Here is a 6,000-nt window from a genome sequence, read left to right as displayed (position 1 = left end):
TCCTGGTTTTGCATTGTCCCCATATTCTTCTCTTTTTTGAAAGAATGCAGGTTTTTAGAGATCCAAACTGAAAAGAGTGTATATATTTTGCTTTGCATCAAGCCCTCTTTTGCCCCAGAAATGGCTTGTTAATACTCTTGATTCTTTTTTGTACTCCAAAGATATGCCTTTGAAACTAAAGGAGAATCCAAAATCCCTATATATTTAACTGACCTACTCATCTTCAAAGGTGTTAAAAATCAATCACTGGTCACACTTGAATTCTCATAGGTGTCCCCAAGAAGGCTGCCATGGTTGCAGGTTGGTCACTGTTTCCACGTCAGCCCATATCCCAGCTGTGTTGGCCATTTTGACAGGTAAACTAAAGTGTCATGCTAATCAGTTATAATAAATTATCTGTTGTCTATTTACAGGGACTTCACATATTCCAGTACATAGACTAAATAAGTATTAAGGTGAGGTACTGAGGATAGTTCACGGAATTTCCTCTCTGACAGTGTGAGGGAATGATATCTTATTTTACCATAGTTTTTAAGGTGTCGCTTTGAAGCCAATATTAGATACCTCCCATTTTCCTGCACCTTTGGAGGAGTAGAAATGAATGGCAGCAGGGCATAGCAACTGCCACACAACTAAATATAAATTCAGGTGAAATGAGAATTTTCCTGTTAGATACGGGTAACAAGCAAGAATATGAAGCAACACCATTTACCTCGGAAAGAATTCACAGTCTGTAGTTCACTGCTTGACTTCTAGGGGAAAGAGACAGGAGACGATCCTTCACACTAAGGGTTTTTTCAGATCATTATCTGGGTTTCTCTGTTGTTTGCAGCACACTTAATAAAGTTGTTAAGGAGCTAAGAGAAATCAAGAGTATGCATTTGCCATGGAAGTTGTATGAAGGACCTGTCCAAATGAATGCAGAAGCAACTTCAGGCTGGAGTTTTATCCTTTCTAAGGTGTATAAGGAACCAGAGCAGGCTAACAGGATATTCTAAAAGTTGCACTGATTTTAATTTCTCTTTATTGAACAGAGAATGTATAGTGATTTTAGCCAACTGTACATAAATATGAGATTTCTGGTGTAGGAAGTTAAAAACAGCTGTGATGGACTATTCCAAGATAGACTGAATTTAACTTGGTCATCGGTATGTTTTAAGGCCTTTCAAAGTACGCTTCAGGAGATCACTTGTATCACAAGAATAAGGAATATATATTGGAAAAGAGAGAAGGGTGGTCCCATGCATCCTTTTTCACAGCACTGTCTTTTCTGCTTGGGAGGATGATGTCATTTATCACTGAGAATGCAGAAAGGCAACTAAATGAAAAGTTGGGTACCTAGCATTTTCTTTAAACTGTGCTTGCCCAGCTGTGGTTCGGTGAAGGGATACCTAGAGTTATCCACAGCAAGTTGAATACCACACAACTTTACTTAGAATCAAGAAGGTACAGAATTTGCCCATCAGCATGGATTCTTAAGTAACTAGATGTCTTTGATTTTGAACTCATCACATGGACAAGTTTTCATCTTCCATGCATTACACAAAGGATCTCCCATATAAGCTTGTAATGTCCTATGCCATGTAGTACAGAGAGCATCACTGTGTGTGTTTGCCAAGAAGAAACACAGCAAAGGGGACTCGGGAGCAGTGCTGACAGCCTGGGATCGTGATTAACTTGGTTTTTGCTAGGGCTTTCTGATACATCTTTTGTTCATGAGGCATGATCAGGTCAATGTTTGTCTCACAGTTACAAGGACTCAACGACCTTCACAGGAGCTTGGAGCTAACTCCTGTGGCAAGGTCTCTGCGCCGTCACATTTGTCAGTGCAGCTAAGTGTAACCCGAGTTTGGATAAAAACAGATTCATATTGACTTGAATATGCTCAGGGCAAAATCCCATGTGCTGCTGGATATGGGCTTGCTTTAGCTGAATTCCAGTGTAAAAGTTTACAAGAAGTTGGAGGTACTTGCGATTGCCAAGGCTTTTGGAAAGGAATAGGAAGGGAATTCGGATTTATCAAATAAGCACATGATCTGGTTCCATAAAGGACTAGTTTCTGTAAGATGTTTGATGTTAATACTGAGATCTGCAAAACTGAAAATACATTTACAAATATAAGATTCCCCCCCACTGAAATGAACAGGCACAATCCATTCCTGTGCTCCCCAGCTGCTTTAGGCTATAGATGGACAACACAGCATTGTTTTGCACTTTCTGCTTTTTAAAGATGTTTGTCCTTACCTGAACACATTGGTGCTAAATGGGCATGTGGAGTCTGGAGCACAAGTTCTGCAGCAAGTGGTAGGTTCTAAGGCAAAGTCAGTGGCCCTGAAGTACCGATAGCAGCAGTTTGGCCTCTGGATTTTTTTCAATACAGAGCTAGTCAGAGTTTCTTATGTGAATTGAGTCCAGCTGTAAATACTGAAGTCATGAATATGCTTAAAGGTTTGCATTCAGAGCTGTACAGCTTCTTGCTAGGGATCTTTGCATGTTCATAGCTATGTATGTGTAGAAAGCACTGCAAAGTTAGGCCATTAAGATTTATCTGTCCTGTCTGATCTGATATCTCGGCTGTTTCATACATTGGTTTCTATGTTCTCAAGGCAAATATGTTCAGCTTTGAGTAAACCAGCACATTTTGCTTTGTCTCCACTTACTCTGTTTTCAATTATTCCAGCAATGGAACTGTTCCTGAAAACTGGAGTTTTATTTGATTGTATGCCATTGAACTGAGAAAGAAGTGGGAGTGCCACATAGAGAACCAAGTATGTTGAACATTGGGAAGCTGGACATCTGCACTGCAGAAAAGAAAGCATTTAGGACATTATCATGTATCTGGGGCCATTTGGATTCAGCTCTGTACTCTGTCTCAGTCTGATTTTAACTACCGAGTGACTCAGTTCCATGTGAAAAACAAAAATAACAGCATTTCACAGGCTTCCAGGGATGCTTGGAACCTAAAAATGGGTGACTCTGAAGTGATTTTGAGACTACAATAATGAGGCCTTGTAATTGACAAAACTGTAATTTTATTGTCCAGCAGATCTGTGCGGCAATTTTGAAGCATGTCTAGACTAAGTCATTATGTATAAAAATTTGTTTGATTAAAGGTATGGTTTGGTTGAGCAGTTCTGGTACCTGGTCCTGCATATAGCAAGTAATCTTTTTTACTTATTCTGTCGGATCACGTTTGACCTTTTCACAAGCCAAATAAAAATAGTAAATGCCTGTTTATTTCTCTGCCTATGTCTAAAAAAGCCCCACAACACCCCAAGTTTTGCCATTCTGTATTGGTTCCAATTATATCAACTTTTCAACAAAACTTTTGTCCATAGATCTCAGTCAAGCACAGGACTTCTGAACACAGGAGTACTTACTGCGATAAGACAAGAACTACTGGTCACTGAAGTTAATCCTCAGTGTTACGATTTAAACAGCCAAGGGAAATTTTTAAGTTTTATAGCCCTGTCTAGACTTCTCAAATTCTTAGTTCAGATTTACTCAGTGGAGTGAGTCTTAAGCGATCTTGAAGATTGCCGTGTAACTCAGTCATTTCTCAGCCAAACACCCCTATTTAATAGCCTGCGGTATTGTGGCAAGGAAAGATTTCTGTTCATCTCCTTTCCCTGGTTGAATGTTTTCATTAAGAGTATTTACTTTGTTTAGGATACCTTGTGTACACTGTGATGGACAGAAATGTGATGTGGTAGTGAAGTGCCAGTCTTCTGCTGGATGGGTTTTGCCTGAGGGCATACAAGATGTAATGCAGAGCTAAAAGAAAGGTGCAGGTTGAGGCAATCTTGACACGGTGAAATGCTTACTGAGGCCAGAACTTTTCAGAATACATTGTTAAAATCACAAAGAATTATATCTGCTTTGTCTGGCTTTACACTAGGGATTTGCTAAAATCCAGGCTTTGGATCCATCTGGTTTCTGGTTTTGTTTTTTTCTTCTTTGATCAGAGACCAGGTAATGGAGGGAGAATGACCAAGCAAATAAAGCATGCCAAGCAGGAACATAAATATTACTCACCTATTGCTCTGCAGGTGAGTATTTCCGGCTCCAGGAGAGGAACATTCACAAACAAGTCTGTCTATGAAGCATCTGAAATGAATTTAGCTCTTGACAGAGTTCCCTAAAAGTTTGTTCTTCTCCATTGCATGGAAATAAATAAATAGGAAAATGAAGCAAAACCAATTTGCATGAGCCACCAGGAAACAGAAGTGTACCAAAGGCTTTGGCAGAAGGTGTTTGTGGGACTGAAACAACAACAGAACTGAGTGCACAACGTGGCCATGAGTGTGCTCTGCCAATGTAAATATGCAGGAAGACGTTTCTGGATCTGTGTGCTATTGTCATCTATTGCAAACATGGAAATACTTCGGTCGGTTGCCACAGCTGCTTCTCTCACTTCCTGAATGTTATAGGTGAGGTTGATGTGCACCATCGCTCTGTCTTGCGTATCTGCAGTATCACAGAGCGTCTGCCAATCTCACACTGTTCCTCCACCAGACAGTGGTGCAAGATGAAGCCCTGAAAGAAGCAATCCCTTTAAAAAAAAAAAATCTTCTACCTGGTTTGAAAATGACACCCAGTTGACAACCATTTCTCCTGAAAAGCAAAATCCTGGTATAGGAGAGTAGTCATTGCCGGATGCTTGCGAAGTCCGGGGTTTCTAATGCAGTAATTAGTGTTCTTTTATCAAGCAATTGTGTGTCTATTCACTTTTACTCTTGTATCCTTGGTCTCTTCTCTTTTTTTTTGGCAGGCACTAAGCATCTTTTAGGCATTGAAAAACAGGAAATGAGACTAAAAAGCTCAAGCCAGATGTTGGAGCTTAGGTGTGTAAACATGTAAAGCCATATTTTGGCAACTAAGTGTGTGCCCTGGTCTTTTGAGCTGCTGGCTTACTGAACTCAGGCAAAGTCAGCTGCATGTGTTCAGCGTCTCTGGAAGTTATTAGGAGGCGAGGTAATTTTATAATATCTTTTCTTTGACATCTCCGTTTAGTAAAGCAGCACAGCTGGAGCATTATGTACAGGAACATTGACCACGAGAGGGCATGTGTGCTCCACAGTTTGTGTCATTCAGCCGTTTGTTGAAAATGGCTTGGAAGAGCTCCTCTGTTACCAGCGTTTGTGAGAAGCACTTGAATCACTTTCCTTGAAGCATAGCAAAAGCCATCAATGGCCGTTAAACTGCAGTTCCTCTAGCAGCGTTAAGAAATGTTTTTGTAACCTGAACTTTTAGGCCGAAAATGGCAGTGGTGTGCAGCACAAGAAAGTTTCTGCAGAAGTCTTCTATTGCAAAAACAAAATCTGACTTAGTAATTGATTTTGCACCAGTCTGGTGAGATTTTACATGGATGAAAGGGGGCAGGAAGCAGATAAATATTTTATTACTAAAAATTTTATTTATAATAAAGTGACTGAGAACTAATATTAGGCAATATTTTGCACAATGTAGAGAAAGTTACTTTTAACACACCAAGCCTGCAACATGCTAGAATTATTGTTTGGTCAGTGTTTCAGATTTCTGAAAAAAAATGAAGCATCCTATAGGGTGAAGCAGGAATGAAATTTCACGAGTAGCAGGTCGGGATGACACCATTTTCTATTCAAGTAGGATTATGGTAAGCTTGCTCATGCACCTGTCAATCATTTAAAAGGGTGGATGTCTGACTAACTCAAGTCATCAGTTAGTCATTGCCAGAACTTCTTAAGGGGATAAAAAGAACAGTAACAGCACAGTTATTATCCATAGCAGTCTAAGTCAGCAGCAGCATCTCAAAATGTCATTCCTTAGAGGAATCTCATGAACTGCAAGTGCAGTGAAGGACAAGCATTAACTTTTCACAGTTGTCTTCGGTTCCCTTTGCAGAACAGTCATTGCTGTTTGACACGTAACAAATTTAACCAGCTTTCCATGAGTATGAGGCAGCTTTACATGTAAGACGTGTATACAAAGGGAAGGCAAGAGACAGAAGTTTGTTTCTTG

This window comes from Aptenodytes patagonicus, chromosome 23 (genome assembly GCF_965638725.1).
Source record: "Aptenodytes patagonicus chromosome 23, bAptPat1.pri.cur, whole genome shotgun sequence".
In the NCBI taxonomy this organism is placed as follows: Eukaryota; Metazoa; Chordata; class Aves; order Sphenisciformes; family Spheniscidae; genus Aptenodytes; species Aptenodytes patagonicus.
The sequence above is the reverse complement of the archived record's forward strand: the minus strand, read 5'-3'. Positions refer to the sequence as shown.